Source organism: Rhineura floridana, chromosome 14 (genome assembly GCF_030035675.1).
Source record: "Rhineura floridana isolate rRhiFlo1 chromosome 14, rRhiFlo1.hap2, whole genome shotgun sequence".
Taxonomy (NCBI): domain Eukaryota; kingdom Metazoa; phylum Chordata; class Lepidosauria; order Squamata; family Rhineuridae; genus Rhineura; species Rhineura floridana.
The window spans coordinates 21710246-21729007 of NC_084493.1; the positions used below are offsets into that span (position 1 = coordinate 21710246).

Sequence of the window (18762 nt, forward strand, 5' to 3'; positions counted from 1 at the left end):
GAAGAATATTGAGAACATTTCCAGCACTATGCTGAGTTTGTTCTTCTTTTTCATAAATGGCTGTAATTCTTCTAACTTTTACTCACGGTAGACCCAATGAAAATAATGGTCATAACTAACTTTAGTTCATTAATTTTAATGGGTCTGCTCTGAGCAAAATGAATGTAATCCATTATTGCATGTTTTTGTACATTCTGTGGATACATTATATTTTTTACAGTTCATGGATCTAGTGTTTGGAAATTTCTGCATTATCCAGCTTTTCTTTAAGATTTGTACTTCTGTAGTTATTTTGGTATTCTTATTTTTCCTTTTCACATTCATGACAAGGTTCAACTTTTTTCCTTGGATTAAAATTTGCAAATATATTCACTGGTATTACAGCCATCAGGTTTTGTCTAGAAATAGGTTGAGAATATAGCATATTTGTTAGTTGTAGTCTAGCAACCTCTGGGGACCCAAGGTTGAAGAACACTGCATTAAAGACATCTTCCTTAAAGAAACAACCTCCTTAAGGTACACCTTATCCTGTTTAAGCCCTCTGCTAGGCTCACATAGTAATTCAAGAGGCTTTATAAAAAATGAAGAAGCTATTCTACTCCCCACCCCCAATTCTTTTTTTTTTTAATGGAAGCTGTTGATCTTACAGTTACAATCCACAAGTCGGTGCTCCAGATGGGGCAGTGCACTCACCCGCACCACCCTGGCTACAGCTTTGTCTCCACTCCAGGTTGCAAATCTGGCACACCAGTCAAGGGAGAAAGGTCCAAAGGTCCTCTGCTCTGGCTGTTAAGAGACAGAGGAGCCCCAATTCCTCCCCTCGTGTCATCATGCTCCAATGGCCAGCTCCCCACCAAAGATCAGGCAACACAATCCAGACATCTGTCTGCCTCAGAGAGCAGATGCATTGCAGAAAAGGTATTTTTTTCCAAGACTCAAAATGACTCACCCGAGCAAGCCAAGCCCTAAGCTGCAGGGGGAAGACAGAGGGGGAAGGCAGAGAGCCAGTGCAGTTTTGCAGCTCAGATGGGCAAGGTCTGTTAATGGAACAGGCAGAAAACTGCCGGAGATAGAAGGGCTTCAGCAGGTAATATAAGGACAGCGGAAGAACAGTTCTGCAACTGCGGTGGCATAGATATTACTTTTTAAAGATTCCTGGTCACTTTTTCAGTCAAAGCTTGTTCAAATCCCTGCTCGTGTCTCCTGGGTGTCAAGGGCCAGCTAAAGATCACCCCTACAGTGAGTGGCTCAGGGGTTACGTGCCCTGCCACCTGTACAGCTGTGGGCAAGCTGCAGAGTCCCAAGGAGCCCAGTTGCCCCCAGCTGGCAGTTGCGGACAAGGAAGGGTCTGGCTTGAGCAGCTGTGGCAAGCTGAGCAGACCCTAGCCAGCTGGAGAGGACTAGCCTCAGAGGGAGGCAATGGTAAACCCCCTCTGAATACTGCTTACCATGAAAACCCTATTCATAGGGTTGCCAAAAGTCAGGATCGACTTGAAGGCAGTCCCTTTCCATTATATTAAAATGCAATTGGGTATATTCTTTCAGCCACAAACTGTATACGGAGATGGCCAGTTCTGTTCCAATCCATCCATTGCTCCATTGTGTGCTGAGCAGGTCAGTCCACAATGGGATTCACAGAAGTCTAATCAAATCCCTCAATTATCCCTAGAAACGATGCACAGTGCATCCTAGTGACTCAAAGACAGACCTTTCTCCTTGGGGGCAAACAACCTCCCGTCCCTGGGGAGAGAAAAAATGCACTGTCCATCAGCTGCTGGTTGAGTGGAGTCTCTGTGGAACTTCTGCTGTGCTGAGAGAACCCCCTCCCCATCTGCCACTTTCTCCAAGGTAAGACCCCCCCCTTTGGCTTGGGGAGGGGGTAGTTGCAGGGATGGCAGGAATAGGCAGAGACATAGTGCAATGTTTGGAGAGGAGTTATGTTTGCCTTAAATTGGGGCTGCTTTAATTTGAGGAGGGGTGAATGCATATTTGAACCACCCCACTTAAAATCGTTCTTCTATCCCTAGTTAAAAGTAGCACCTGGAATTGGACTATGTAACAGATGGAAAGTCAGTGAAATTTAGACAGATTAGATAAGATTAGATTAATGAGAGAGAGAGAGAGAGAGAGAGAGAGAGAGACTGGGGATGTTACCAAAGATTATGTTACACCGCTCTTGCGACAGCTACACTAGTTTATCAGTTTACTTTCAGTAGTGTAGTGGCAAATTCAAAAGTGCAGGGTCCCTTTGTTATAGTCATGCCACGCCCCCTCACAGCCACACCCCCTCACTTGCTAGATTGTCCTCTGTCATCATCTCCACACTCTTCAGTCCTTCCCACACACATTTTCTAACACAATAGCAGACATTCCTAAGAGCCAATCAGCATGAAAAGGGAGTGTGTTAGCTACTAAGAAGAATCTTCTCAGTGGCTGACTCACCTCTTTTCACTATGATTGGCTCCAATCAGCAGGAAAGGACAAGGAAGCATTTTAGAAGGTTCTTCTCGGTGGCTAGCACATTCTGCTTTTATTCTTATAGGAGTCAAAGGGGTCTGGCTGGGACCCTGCTCCCAAAAAAGTAAGAGGTCTAAGACCCCCTGAGATCCCTGACCACTACACCCCTGCCAGGGACCATTCAAAGTGTTGGGGATTATCTTTAAAGGCCTAAATAGTCAAGGTCCAGGAATTCTTCATGAATTCTCTCCTCCTCCCATATTATCCTGCCCGTTCTCTAAGAAGCACAGCCAGGTGGGACAACAGGCAGGGCCTTCTCAGTGGTTGCACTCAGAATGTGGAGCACTTTGCCTTGTGAAATGTGGCTAGCCTCCTCCCTCAATGTTTTTCACCAGTTACTGAAGACCTCTTCATTCCAGCAGCCATTTATTTTGTGAGGTTGACAATGGCTGGTATCTAGGGACATCAGAGAATTCCAATGAAAATAAACTAGAAATGGCTGGTTTTGCTTATCTGTCCCAGGTCCGAAAAGGAAATCAATCCAGCAGATATGATCAGTATTCACTGTTCTTGTTGCTTTCCACAAATGATACATAACTGATTATGTTACACACATGCATGCATGCACACGCACACACTTCCATTGCATTTTCTTTGCATTGAAATGAATGGGATAGAAAAAAAAATCACAACTAATTTGTGTAATTAATTCCACAAGTTATGTAACTTCACCACAATGGATGGCAAGATGGATAGTGTAGTTTTTAGTGGAAGATGAACTGCAGTAGAATGGAAACAGTACTGCATGTGACAAATAGAGGGCAGACTGGAAAGCAGTGCCTTCTGACATCTCTAGTTGTATCCAGCATTAGGCAGAGAACTCCTCCAGACAACCTATTTCTTGAGCATTCATCCTGATTTGCTTGCACAAAGCTTACAGAGTATGTCTAGTCTTTTTTGAGTATTCATTCTGATTTGTTTGCAAGGAAGGAAATAACTGTCCTAATAAATAAAATAAATACAGGGTAGGGATAACTGTGGCAAAACCATCTCTATCCAGAAGAGACCACAGTGATTATGAGGACTTACTACAAGTTCAATACCATGTTATCCAGCCATCAGGAGATAATACATTAAGAGGCATCATTCAGGAGGAGATGCAATTCACAAGAATACCCAATATCTTGGTATCTCATCATCACCAAGACCAGAAGGGTTAGCATTGCTTTCTTCTAAGCCATGGCCTGACATAGGCAAGGGGTGTGTTCAGAGGAGCATTTTGCCTGCTCTCCTGATGCCCAGAGGAGTTTTCAATTACCACTAAGCAGCAGCCAAAGCCAAATCAATAGCATCCTTAATAGTGTGTTTGTGAGCTGGGAATCAGCGTTGCTGCAAAGCGTAAAGAAGGGAGTCATTTGCCTGCCAATCCCATGTCAATCAGCATAACAAGATTATGGGAAATGGGGTTACGGAATTGGGAAGGATCAGTAATTTTTATCATGCTCTCGGCTCCCATTTACTAACTGGGTCGAATAGATGGGCTAGCAGAGTGTTATGTTGCATAGTGGAGCCATCAGGCTTGTGAGTGTAGGGTCTTGATGACATGGGGTGGTATTCCGCACTGGTCCTACTCAGAGTAGACCTTTTGAAATTAACAGACAAGACTAACTTAGGTTTATTACTTTCAGTGGGTCTATTCTGAGTAGGACGTAACTGAATCCAACCCATGGCTCAAGTGCCCACTGAATCCCTTACTTAAGTCATGCCCAATGCTTGGAATGAACTAGCTCAGTTTAAGGAAGTTCACTGCACTAGTTCAAACATCTCTAAACTACACGTGAAAGTCGTTCCTATAACGCCCAGCAAACTGATTGTGAATTAAATTCATTTTGGAGTAGAACTTTGAACCATTCTAGGCTGCAATCCAATACATGTCTACTCAGATGTAAGCTCCATTGGGTTCAATGGGACTTCCTTGCAGGTAAGTGTGCATTGGATTGCAGCCCTAGTTCATCAAGTTCATTCTCTTACACATAATTTTTCAAAACTGTTGGGCCTTTATGCTTAAAAAGATAGTAATTGTTGAGAAACATAAAAAATAAATGAAACCATTCGCATTCTGCTGTGTGGAGTGTGTTTGGATGTTTTCTTAGCATTCTTAAGTCTATTTTATACTTCAGCACTGCAGCTTGTATCATTGGATGCACTTGAATTGAACTGTGAACTGAATGTGAATCAAACTAGGTTGTTTTGTAAAGAGACAAATGTGAACTGGAATTAATTCATTTTTAGACACTTTGAGATTAAATTAGAATTAGTGCCTTTTTAAAATGAACTTTCCAGGCTCTAGCCATGCTTAAGGTAGCCAGATGCAAATGAGAACAGCCATGCCTGTCTCTTTAGTCACTCCTTTTATTAGCAAATTCAGGTGGTGAGTGCCAATAAAAATTAAGACAAAAAGGCACCATGGAGAAACAAGAGGGGGAACCCTGAGGTTTGCAGAAGTACTTTTTCAAAAGAAGCCCTTAGACTGGAGTAGCCAATGTGGTCCCCTCCAAATGTTGTTGGAACACAACCCCCATCAGCCCCAGCCAGCATGGCCAACAGTTAGGGATGATGAGAACTGTAGTCCAGCAACACCTGGAGGACAACATGTTGGCTACCACTGCCCTAAGAAGACAAAAACGAACAGATACAAAACAGCCTAATGAGGGCTGGGCATGCTCAACAACTGCAGAATGTTGGTGGTCGGTTGGCAAAGTGAAACAGAGAACAGATGCAACTTTAGGAATAACTGATACAATTTTAAAAGAAATGCTATCCATCTCACCATGGTGGGAAAGGCCATGCGGCCAGGTGCCTCCTCAGTCTGCTGTCCAGATTGATGGCAGCTTCAGGGTTCATACTCTCCCTTCTTAGGGTTCTTTACCTTTAAACTGAACTCATCTGTCACTATGCCTGTCTTGATCCAACCTTCTGAGATTGTACAGTATCTCTGCCAAACGAGGGTCCCTAAACTGAGATCTCATAAACACCATACACAGTGGAGACTGGTGGCTCCGATGTCAGTGGAGCAGTGAATCTGCTCCAGGTTTTAGTGCAAACTTTCAAGGAGCTGTCCAAGGTACTGAAAGAATCTTGTACAGCCCCTTGAAGTTCAGACTAGATCCCAGAGCAAATTCACTGCCCCACTGACATTGGAGCCACCAGTCTCCACTGACTATACATTTAAGCACTCTTACACCTCTCTAAACAGCCATGGCTTTCCCCAAGGAATCCTGGGAAACGTAGCTTGTTAAGGGTGCTGGGAGTTGTAAGGAGACCCCTGTTGCTCTCACAGAGCTACAATTCCCAGAGTTCCCTGGGAAGAGAGATGGATTGTTAGCGCATTTTGGGAGTTGCAGGGATCTAAAAAGAAGGGGTCCAAGAGGCTGGAATAACAGGTTGACCACATATTAGAACCTTCCTAATAGCTCTGTACTTTCCATGATACCAATTTTTCAAAATGTTGTGTTTTGTTTGAGCTTTAGATTTTGTTCTTCTCCTTCCTTTCTGTTATTTATACTGGCATTTTTATAATGAAAAATATTAATTCATCACTAATATCAGTGAGCATGCATGTGGGGTCAAAGTGTACCTCTTCTTCACATAAATTTGGGAGCACTTTTCTGTGTAGAAGATCTCTTTTCATGCAGATCTTCAGAACATAGGAAGTTGCCTTATACCAAGTCAGACCATTGGTCCATCTAGCTCAGTAATGTCTACACTGACTGGCAGTAGCTCTCCAGGGCTTACAGGTGGGAACCTGTCCCAGCCCTATCTGGAGCTGCCGGGGATTGAACCTGAGACCTTCTGTATGGCCAAGCAGATATTCTTCCACTGAGCTATGACCAAAGAGCCCCATCTGATACAAAGGTATTAGTCAGCCCCCTGTTTTGTTTTTGGCTAGGAACTCCATGTGCTGGCTTCTGTCTCTGCTTACTGCAGCTTCCCTAGTTACAGGCCTTCAACATGCCAGGTTCTCCACCCCCCATCCCTTATAGAAGATACATGTAGGCAAGGCCTCTGGAAATCCAATTTCTGCCTGTCAAACTCAGCCAAATGACCATCAGTTAAGAGTAAATGGGCTTCGGATGAGTACAGGGGTATTGACAGGTTGTTTGTGTCTCTTTAAAAGCCAGCTAATGAATTGGATTGTGGGTATTGATCCGGCATTTCCTTTCTGCACCTGTTATCCCTCTGTTCCTCATTATAGGTCTGTCCCGCTTCATACAAAAACCCCCCTTGCTGCTCATTTAATCTTTGCAGAAAGTGGCAGGAACTATCTTTATTTGCAGGCTGCTTAGGGAAGGCTTCAGCAGGACAGGCACCTCTCTGCTGAGTTAGTGACCCCCCTTTGCATTGGTGCCCAACAGAGGAGGTTGCCAGTTCCTTCCCTCCTCCCTCCCTGCTTTATTTGTAAAAATATATATATCAGGGTTTAGTATTCAACATGACAACAAACAAAAGCATCTTACTGGAGGGGTTCCCAAACTGTGGTCTGCAGACCACCAGTGGTCCATAAACCTCATTCAGGTGGCCCACAAGATGTCTATAAAAATACAATTGAAAACCATACAGCATGTAGCACAGCACATTACAACTGCTACAACAGGTTGAAAAATCATTAAGTGATCTGCCAACACCCTCAGCAATGTTCAAGTGGTCCGTGGGGGGAGGGAAAATCTGGATCCACTCTCTTATTAGGGTAGGGTAGGCTTTGTCAACTTTTGTAGCCCATGGGCACATGTGGATGTTTGAGCAAGTGCCATGGGTGCCACACCATCTAGTCACTTCTCTTCCCCTCAGATCTGCCCCACCAACATTCAGAAAGAGAAAAACCACACATGCACAGACTTCATTTTTCCAAGAGATCCGGGTAAAAGTCAGATCTAGTCTAATCAATCCGAGCCTTGAACAATGCATAGAGTTGAGCGTACAAGAGTGTCCCTCTTCCAACTTCCTCTTTTAGCTCTTTGTGCTTTTCAAGGGAGAAAAAAGTAATTACCTTTACCATCTCATGTCCAAGAGGACAGTAAGTGGTGGAGGTGGGAGGCTCAGAGGCTGATTCATGGGCACCAGGTGAAGGCCTCAAGGGCATCAGGTTGGGCCCTCTGGGTTGGAGGAGTAGCCAGAGAGAACCTTGTGTCACCTTAAAGACTTATTATGGCATAAGCTTTCTTGAAACCAATATCTAAAAACCAATTGGATAATTAGTAAGGAAAAAATTGAAAATGGGAAAGAAGAAAAATGGAGAAAAGTGAAGGTGAATCCCTCCAAGAATATGAAAGAGAAGATAAAAGTAGCAGCAGTGGTATTCTTGGGCTCAGCAGAGAGCTTTCAGCACCTTGGACAGCTCCTTGAAAGTTCAACGTAAAACCTGGAGTGGATTCACTGTCCCACTGACATCAGAGCCACCAGTCTCCACTGGTTAGGGTAGACCTGCAGAGCAGAGGCTGAAGGCCCTGCTCCACAGATGCTCTGCCACTGATCTATGGCCCTTTCCCATACTTTTTCTCTTTCCCCTACTAGCCATCTCATGCAAACATTTATCATGTGTAACTTTTCACAGCATGGAGATTTTTTTTAAAAGGGAGGAGGTTCTAACAGACACATCCATGCATTCAAGGAACATATAAGGAGGAAGGGCCACAGCCTGGTGGTAGATCTTCTGCTTTGTGTGCAGAAGGTCTAGGGATGGAAATATTGGTCAATTTCATTCTCTGTTTCTCATTTCCTGTCTTTAAATCAGTTCTCCACATTTCTGCAGATATTTGCTTTAAAAAAACAAAAAAAACTCATTCTCCAGCATTTTAGTGCAAATTTATCTGAATAAACACATTTTTGCAGGCAGTTTTGACTAATGTACACTTTTTTGCAAGCATTTTTAATCATTTAATGCATTTCTGTATGTAGTTTTCACTCACATATTCATTTTTATGCACACTCCCCCGATACATGAATTTTTGTAAACATTGGTTGGCAAAGTGCATTGCAAAACTCAAATAAGTGCGAACGTTGAAGGATGGCTGTTTTTCAGCTCTCATATTGTTTTGGAAAGTGCAAATTTGGTAGATTTGGCTTGAAATGCGAACTGAATCGAATTTCTCGCCCATCCCTAAGGCGGCCCCAGGTTCACTGCTTGGCATCTCCAGGTAAGGCTGGGAAGCTTCCCTATCTGAAAACCTGGAGAGCCGTTGCATGTCCATGTATACAATGCTGAACCAGATGAACCAGTGATCTGACTAAGTATCAGGCAGCTTCCTGTGTTCCTAAGGTAAAAAGTCAGGATCTTGGCAGTCAGTGTCTTCTTCACCCACCTGTGTATTTGACCATCATGAGAAGAGGCTCTATGTGAATATGTCAGACCTTGCATGAGCCCCTTCTGCTGTGTGCAGAAACTGTGGGCAGCAGGGTTCATGACTTATGGGTGTGGCAGGGGCAGTTTGTGGGGCCTTTTCACCTTCCTCATTTGTTTGTTGAATGAATTTGGGAGGGATTGTCTGAACACCCTACTGTGATGGGGGAATGTTCTGCCTGTTTATTTCTGCACATCAGGCTGCAGTTAAAGGCACCTGAGCAAGTCCAACTTGTTTCTTTTTAAAATAGCTTTCCTACCAACAGACTTGGTTCGAATCAAATTGGTTGCAATTAGGGATGGGTGACTCTGCCCATTTCAGTTCCTCTCAAATTCATTTCCCCCCCAATCTTAAATTCCATTCTCCATATCAGTATGTGATTTTTTTAAAAAAAGCCCTCATGAAAATTCATTGGAATTTTAGTGCAAATTTTTCCTGACACATTTTTGCAAGCAACTTTCCCTAATATAATGCATTTTGAGTGCTACTTTCACATATATGCATTTTTATGCACCACTGTTCCCTAGTAACATCGCTGTCATGCTCCAGGGGATACCCTCAGGGACTAAGGTCTCAGTTGTAGAAGATATAAGCCTTCACCCTAGTACTCGCCAATAGAAGCAGGGTTGCAGAGATACAGCACAGTCCAATATTTTAAATTGTGTTTTTAAATTGTTTTTTGTGTTTTAAAATTTGTATATTTGTTTTTAATGTTTTTAATTGCTGTAAACCACCCAGAGAACTTCTGGTATGGGGCGGTATATAAATGTAATAAATAAATAAATATAAATAAACAAAGCAAGGTCAAACACAGAGAATCAGACTAGGCCCAAATGTGATCCAGAGACAGGCAATAGTCCAAGGTTGGGTTGCCAGGTCAGAAGCATCCCAAACCCTGAGATTTCAGGGGCAGGCCCTAGTGATGTCACGTGGGGAGTGTGCCCTAGTGAGGTCATAGAGGTGGGCCCTAATGATGTCATTAAGCATGATACATTAAGCATGAACCACTGTTGCTTGGAGCATATCACTCCAACAAAAAAATTCTCTGATTGGAAATTAAGATAGAAATCTTAGCTAAATGAAGGTGTTTCCAGGTCTAGCTGAAGTAACTCGATCATTCCTCTCACCTGCTTAGAGCGCCTGGGTAAGAAACATTTATTCTAGCCTACTTGCTCTGGCAAGAAGGGTTTAAGTGCCCTCAGGCCAGGCCAGTCACTAGAAGGCCATTGTAGGAAGAAAGGAGCCTAGTGTTGTGGAGATGTTAGATGGGAGCACTCAGGAGTAAAGATGGATGCCCCTGAAGGCTGCAATTCTAAACACACTTACTAAGGGACTAAGCAGGACTACTTCTCAGTAGATATTGTTAGGACTGTGCTGTTGGTAAGGCTTGACTAGGGATCCTCTCCAATGATATCCATATCAATGCAGGGTTGGCAACTCCCTGCATGGAATCCTGCCTTTTAACTTCTTTACAAACTTAACCCTTCACTGCAGAGAGAGGTTTGAGGAATGGGTAAGAGTTAAGAAGATTCTCTACTCTTTCCTGCCTACTCTGTGGGCTGCTATAAACTCACTTTGACAGCCAATTCAACTCCAGTAAGTAATAACTGACAGAGAGAAAACACACTTTGTTTGGTCTACCTTCACAGGCGGTAGACTAGGAACAACAACAATTGAAGCCACACTTTCCAGTATGTGAATTCTCTTTTACTACTATTGGACAAGAAACAAATCATCATGCAAACAACAAGGTGCATCATCATCAGGTTTAAAGAGGTTGAGCTGACCACATGGAACCACTGTTGTTGCTTCAATGGATGTAAGGGAGTAAGGTCAAAGGTAAATGAAATGCAAACAGAAAAACAAAAACAAAAGACAGTGATGATTTCCTAAGTGCAATACCATATCAACCACAACAAGATTTCTATGAGTAAGACAGAAAACTCAGCATCCCACAACTAGTCAGGGTTCCTAACTAAAACTAAAAAAATAATGGCAGCCAGTCAGCCAAGGTCACAGAAATCCCCATGCAGTACAACCTGACCCAGGAGCTACAGTTAGTGCAGAATGCTGCAGCACGATTGCTGACATGAGTGAGACTCTATCAGCACATAATACATGTGCTCTGAAATCTGAAACCAATTTGCTGCCAGGCCAAGTTCAAGGTGCACTTTCCATGTTATGGGTTCCACATAGTACTTGTTCTGCTCTTGTAAGAAATCAATCCTTTAGTGTGGCAGTACCTACACTTTGGACCTCTGCTTATTGCGTTAGGTGCCTTCATGGTACTCTTTTCAGCACCTGCTAAAAACATTTTTGTTTAGGCAAGCCTACCCACGCATGTAGAAACTATTATGTTTTTTATCTGTTTTTAACTCATTATTGGTTTTATTATTTTGAAAGTTTTAAAATACCTGTCTTTAACTGTTTTTGCCAATAATTTTATTGTTTTAATTCCTTCTATAAACAACTTTGAGGTTTTTTACAATAAGGCAGCATATAAATGTTGTAAATAAAAATACATAAATAAATTTCGAAGTCACTGTGGCCCTTGGGTCTGTTTCCTCTTTTAGGCACAAAGGAATCTGCCTTATAACCTAGTCAGGCCCTTTGGTATGATTTAGCTCAGTACTGATGACATGGACTAGCATTGGCTCTCCAGGATTCCAGGCAATAATCTCTCCCAGATATTGGATTTTGGACCTTTGCCAGCAAAGCATGTGCCCTACCACTGAGTTACAGCCCTTCCCCTGTTAAAAAAGTATCTTTTAATATTGTTTCTTCAATTCACGAATGAATGCACAGCATACTAGGGCAGATCCACACCATACATTTAAAGCACATTCAACATACATTTGAAGCACATGAATCCCATCACAGATTCTTGGGAACTGTAGTTTGTTAAGGATGGTGGGAACTATAACTGTGAGGGGGAAACTACATTTCCCACAATTCTTTGGGGGAAGTCATGGACTTTAAATGCAAGTTGGATGTGCTTTAAATATATTACACGGATCTGCATTACTTCATAAACTTTGTCTGCATATTAATCATTTTAATTAAATTTTAAAATACAAATAAGCTACAAAGTTTACTGGGTGACCATGGGCTATGTACCTAATCTACCCCTCAGGGTGAAAACAACAGAGGGGCACCATGACCACCCCAAAGAAGGGCACACTGAAAATGTAGAGGAAATAATAATTTACAATCATAGTGTGAAATCAGATATATAACAAGACATAGCATGAAGAAATATTTATATAAGCATGAATGTCAAATATGTTTATTATTTACACAACCTGTAATGATATTTATAGTGCAATCCTATGCATGTTTACTCAGAAGCAATTCCCAATGTATTCAATGGGGCTTAGTCAGACAGGGAAGCATGCACAGGACTGCAATTCAGTGATAAGGAACTTCACTCACCCAATCCAAAATTCAGAATTTTGCCACTTTAAGCTGTTTTGCAACTGTTTTATACTAGTTTTATGGTTACTGGATTTTAAATGGCTTTATTTCTTGTTGTGAGCTGCCTTGGTTTCCAACCCTATCTCATAGAGTTGGAAATATTCCACACACACACACACACACACACACACACACACACACACACACACACACACACACACACACACTGGAGATGTAAAAATAAATACACCCCATATAATAGTTTATTGTCAAAACCAGTTGGCTGTTGCAGAACATTTTTTTTAAAAAGTATTAGTTTCCTTCCAAATAAAAGCAGTGACACCTAAGTAAGCCCTGCCTAGCTGCTTAAAAAAAAAAAAAGGATCGGAGGGGGAGAGAAAGATTTATAATACAATCCTTTTCTATGTTCACTCAAAAGTCCCATTGAGTTTCACCACAATCCTAACCATGTCTACTCAAAAGTAAGTCCTACAGAATTCAAGGTATGTGGAATTAGCATTGCAGCTTTACTCCCAGAAACATTTCATATTGCGAATGTTTTCAAAACAGGTTATGAATAAGAAATAAACTGCCCTCTTCAACAGGCCAGTAAAATTTAACTTGTTTGACTCCTTAATTAGAAAAGTATATTACTCAGAAGAAAGTCCCAATCCTATACAGAGAAAGTACTCTTTATGCTGCTGAAAGCTGTATATTTACTGAATTCCTGATGTGACACAAGTAGGAAAAGGAAACTGTTTTCAGAACTTGAAATGGGGTTTAGCTATTGCCTGGGGGTCAATAAATCTTGTCAATCACAACCATGACTTCACTTACTGGCTGCAAACCTGAAAGACAGGGATTAGAGCAGCCGGTACTAACAGAAGTTGGGGGGAGCATTTTAGTTTATATCTTTTGAACCAGACCACCTAGAAACTTAATTTTTTTTAAAAAAGCTAAGAGTCCAGAGATCAAGGTGACTCACCCAGAGAGGATCCTCAAAAACCAGAGTCTCCAGGCAGACACCACAGACTTGGTAACCCTAGTCCAAGGCCACTTCTGCAGGCAGTTCTGGCAAGGTGCAACACTAGGAGTCAGAGACCTATGATGCTTCTTACAACTGGAAGAGGAATGCCTGATATATCCTGGTCTCCTAATCCACATCCCAACAGGTGCTGGCAGTGAAGGATTTTTTTTTTATTCACAAGGAGACTGACAACTCTGGGTCTGTAGATGCATATTCTTCAGCCTGGACCCCAAGCTTTTGACACTGGTGCTCTTGAGAACTTCAGGGGCACTCCACCTCCTCCTCTGACACTTCTAAGGGTTCTTCATCAGATATCAACCCAGAGATTCCCTCAAGGGGATCCTCAGCATTGGATTCAGGGGTCCCTGCCTGCTCTTCACAGTCCTCGGCCTGCAAGGTGTTTGATTCATCCTCTGAGGACTCCATGTCTGGTAGCAGGTCAGGGCTAGGCATGACAGTTACTTGGCTGGAGAACCTCATCGCAAAATTCAAAGAAGTGCAAATCTTGAAGAATGGCTGTGTTTCAGTCACATACTCTTTTGGAAAGTGTGAATCAGGTAGAATGGAATGTCTCTCTCATCCCTAGATGCTATCAGAGCTTGGAAAAGTTACCTTTTTTAAACTACAACTCCCATCAGCCCCAGCCAGCATGGCCTCTGGATTGGGCTGATGGGAGTTGTAGTTCAAAAAAGTAACTTTTCCAAGCTCTGGATGCTATACACATCTTTCAGCAGCTTGGTGTCTTTCAACTTAGGGAGCAAGCAAAGATAGTGAGTAGAGGTTCTCCTCCAGAGGTGCCCATTGGGACTGGTGAGGCAGAAGGCAGGGAGCCCAAAGAGAAGGTGGAGCCAGAGCCAAAGACTAGGGATGGAAGGATCTGTCAGTTTTGGTTCTCTCCGTTTCTCATTTTTTCCAATCTTAAATTCGGTTCTCCACATTTCTGCTGCAATTTACAAATTTTTGTTTTTAAAAATCCCCATAAAAATTATCCAGCATTTTAGCGAGAATTTCTCCTACTAAACACATTCTAGGATGCAGTTTTGATGAATATACACATTTTTGCAAGCATTTCTCCAAATGTAATGCATTTTTGTATGTAATTTTCATGCATATATTCATTTTTATGCACACTTTCTCCTAATATATGCATTTTTGCAAACATTGCTTAGTTGGAGAACTGCATCGCAAAATTTAAATAAGTGTAAATTTTGAAGGACGGCTCTGTTTCGGTTCTCGTGTTGCTTTGGAAAGTGCGGATTTGATAAATTCAGCTTTAAATGCAAACAGAAACAAATTTCTCGCCCATCCCTACCCATGACAGGCAGAGCCAAATTGTAGTTTTGCCCTCATCCTTCTCCCTGTTGATTTCTACAAGGGATCCAATGAGAGAGAGAAGCTGACAGGCAGTGCCATCCCCTGTAAGCAGGAAGGCAGGCATGTGGCAGCTGGCAAACTGAGGTTGGGGGCAGTGCCCCACATGCCCTAATGGAGCAGCCTTCACTGTTCTCCCCCTCCCTCTCTCAGGGTCACCCGATAATTGCCAGTAAATTCAGGGCAGACAAAAGAAGCCCCCTCTTTACACAAAGCACAATCATCTGATTGTGATCCATCGCCCCAAGAGGTGCTTTCACATATTCAAAAAGCAGGGTAAACATTTGCTAAAAATGAAAATAACACAGGGCCTCAAGGATACAGCCATTTAAAAAAAAAATCAGGATGACAAAATAACTGGGATGTAGCACAGATAGGGACAAAGGATTTGCCTGCAAAGGAGAGGGTATTGGGAGGGACAAAAGACTTTTCTGTGCATGAAAAACATAAGAGTCCAAAATGGCTTGGAAGCAGCTTGGGAGATAGACCCATTGACTGACTCATCGATATGTTTGACGTTTATCATTGACAGTAACAACAAGCTGCTCTCCAACGCCAGCTACTTGACATGGTCAAAGCAGAAAGGTTCAGAGAGCGAAAGAAATAAGAGTTGTAATTGAAAGGCTGAAGTGTTGCTCCCCTGAAAAAGTCAATTTGTAGCGCATATTTTGACCTAGCCTGTCCTGATGTTGGGAAATTTAGGAGAGACAAAAGAAAGTACTTCTTCACTCAGCACATAATTAAGCTATGGAATCATGGCATGGGCAGAAAGAGTTACTTTCCCCTCCCCACCCTGCAGTCTTAATCCTGATTGCACAGCTCCCCCTGGAGCAGCTATTGCTCAAGAAAAAACAAATAGACATGTTAAATACATGCACACATTTAACATAGGGGAAGGGCCATAGTCAATGGCAGAGCATCTGCTTTGCTTCAGTCTCCAGTGGCATCTCCAGGTAGGGCTGGCAGAGAACCTTGACTGAAACATTGCCAGGCAATATAGACAGTACTGAGCTAGGTGGACCATTGGTGTGACTCTGTATAAGGCAGCTTCCTGCAGAGCATAATGTCTACGGTGGCCCTGAGGTGCGGGATGGGGAAGAGATTCATTTGGGCCTAATTCACACTTCCCAAAGCAGTGCAGAAACTGAAATGCAGCTACCCTTAGAAAATGTGCCTTTCTCCAAGTTCTGTGGAGCCATTCTCCAGCCAAAAGATGTGAACAAAAATGTGCACATCAGGAGAAGTGTGCGTAAAAATGCATACATTTGTGAAAATTACACACAAAAATTCATTATATTGGTGGGCCATTGCAAACTGTATATATTAGGCATAATTGCATAGTTATGTTATCTGTTAAGAGTCACACACTAAAACGCTGGTGAATTTTCATGAGGCCATTTTAAAAATAGCAAATTGAGGCAGAAATGTGGCAAACTGAATTTGAGATTGGAAAAATGAGACACCGAGAGAAACGGACATTGATGGATTTGCCCCTTGGTACCTGAGCTTCTTTGCTTTGATCAAGCAAGCCAGCCAGATCTTAGGCTTGACTTAAGGGGATGTGCTAACAGGGTACAAGCAGCCTTGATCTAGCGCAATATTTGTAGCCCTCCAGAAGTTGTTGGACTCCAACTTCCATCAGCTCCAGCCAACATAGCCAATGGTGAGGGATGGTGGGAGTTGTAGTCCAGCAACATCTGGAGGGCCACAGGTTTCTCACTCTTGTTCTATCTCATAAATAAGGAATGGGGAACTTTTGGCCCTCCAGATATTGCTGAACTACAACTCCCATCAACCCTACCGAGCATGGCCCAGTAGCCAGGGCTGATGTGAATTGTAGTTCAGCATCATCTGGAGGGCCAAAGGTTCCCCACACCTACCATAAATATTGAGACTGAAATTCTGTGCTTGCTTCCATGGGAACAAGCCCCACTGAAGATGGCATGACTTACTCCTGAGAAAACATGCATAGGATTGAACTGCTTGTGCTGTTTTTCCAATGTGGAAGCATATATTCAAGATCACTTAATGCAGCTCAGCAATGATCTTTGCTGGAAGTGTTGGGATGCAACTCAGCTTGATGGGGTCTGCATGGGGAAAGGGTAGATAGAGAGGGGAATCTCAAAGCTTCCTAGACTGTCCTTCTGACCTAGCCTGCGCTGACCTTCCTCCAGGTTTGTAAACTGATACAGTTAGGGTTGCTGACATCATTTCCTGTTCCTCCCCTCTTCTTTGTCCCACCTTGGGTGTGGAGACATCTTTCCTTTGTCTCTCTCTTTCCTGCAGAGATGGAAGAGAAGCATGTCTTTTTGCATCTCCGACTTTAGATAGCTAAAGCTAGGATCTTTCCTATCAAGGATATACTTCCTACAATAAAAATAAGCAAATGTTATTGTTTTCCTAAACCCAAAGTCACAGTGTGATTATATCTAGGGTAAAGTGTGCTCCTTCAACAGGGATCCTGTTAACAGTTCAGCATCTACCAGCAAATGCTACAGTCTTAACGAGACAACTTTTCAGTTCAGACTGGTGGCTCCATTGTCAGTGGGGCAGTGAATCCGTTCTGGGCTTTAGTCTGAACATTCAAGCTGTCCAAGGTGTTGGACAGCTCCTTGAATGTTCAGATCAAAACCCAGAGCGGATTCACTGCCCCACTGACATCGAAGCTACAGCCTGCATTGCAGCCTTTGGCACTGTAATTAACAGGTGACTGTTATTTTCAGCGTTATGAGCTAGAATGAGGATTCTAATCTGAAAGAGAAAGACATGCTGGTAGCACAGAGACAGCAAGCAGCTGGTCTGAAAGAGGGATCAACATGACACCTGTAGCAGCCTAACCTGTCTATTCCTACCTTCTTTTCTAGCCACTCATCCCGGCTCTTTAATACTGGCTGTATCACAGCAACCATCATAGCAACCAGGAGGGTCCCCCTCCTGCTAGTCCAGTTGGCAAACAGTTGCTAAGAAACCAACTTGACCTTTCCTCATCCACTTGCAGCAGTTCTCTGTACCATCTCCAAATAGCTTGCATGGATTATGAGATAATGTGGAGCCAGACAGTTTGGTAGCCTTTTGGGTGAAGATTAAAGAGCTACTCCCCCCCTTCTGCTCTGCATACACTGGGAGACACAGAAGTTGCCACAAAGAAAACAAGCCCCGCCCCACCCCGATGTTCCAGTTCTTAGCTCAGCTCAGCTCCTGATGGTGGAGGATCAGCGTATGAGCTTCAGCGAAAGGATGTGTAAAGCAAATGGCAGCAGGCTCCCTTTACTTTTGTTTTGGTTTTGTGGAAATGTAGATCTGACAAGTAAAATAAACCTGTGCTTGTACAGTATAGGAATGAAAGAATCTGTCAGTTTTGGTTCTGAGTTTCTCATTTTTTTTCAATCTTAAAGACAGTTCACATTTTCACAGGAATTTGCAAGCTTTTTTTAAAAAAATCCTCATGTCAGCATTTTAGTGCTAATTTCTCCTAATAAAACACATTTTTGTGTGCAGTTTTGACTAATAGACACTTTTTGCAAGCAATGTTCCCTTATATAATGCATTTTTGTATGTTATTTCCCCTATTTATTTTTGGACACAGTGGTTGGAGAGCTGCATTGCAGAATTTGGAGAAGTGGAAATTTCAAAGGATTGCTGATTTCAGCATTTCCCCCCCAAAAGTGCAGAATTTGGAAAAGTGCAAATTTTGAAGGGTTGCTAATTTCAATTTGCATATTTTTTCAAAAAGTGCAAATGAGGTAGTTTCTCATTAACATACAAACAAAATTGAATTGCTCCTCCTGTAGTTCAGGTTTCTTGACCACGGACAGAGGTGGGGGAACCTGCGGCCTGTGATATTTGTGGGGCTCCAAGTTCATCATCCCCAGCCATTATGGCCAATGGTCAGGGGTGATGGGAGCTGTAATCTAGCAACATTCAGAGGACCAGATCCCTTACACAGGGAAATGATGCTGCAGGCTATACTCAAAACCATATTTTGAGTATAGGCAGACTGGGCTAGTTTATTCTTCATTTACATTTTTGTTGAAATTTCACTTCTGTTCTAGAACAGACAGTCCCAAACAGGTGCTAATTGATCTGTTTCCTGCT

At 42.7% G+C, this 18762-nt stretch overlaps 1 long non-coding RNA gene across 2 annotated transcripts; it reads left to right on the forward strand.

The window, feature by feature from the left end:
- The first annotated feature begins 767 nt into the window (after window positions 1–767).
- Window positions 768–18001, forward strand: LOC133369951 (uncharacterized). 2 transcript variants are annotated; one of them, XR_009759035.1, is made up of 4 exons: window positions 768–918; window positions 1670–1848; window positions 10505–10694; window positions 17532–18001. It is a non-coding gene; the product is annotated as an uncharacterized LOC133369951 (long non-coding RNA). The 2 variants fall into 2 exon arrangements; XR_009759034.1 differs by lacking the exon at window positions 10505–10694 and having other exon boundaries at window positions 769–918.
- The last annotated feature ends 761 nt before the right edge of the window (window positions 18002–18762 follow it).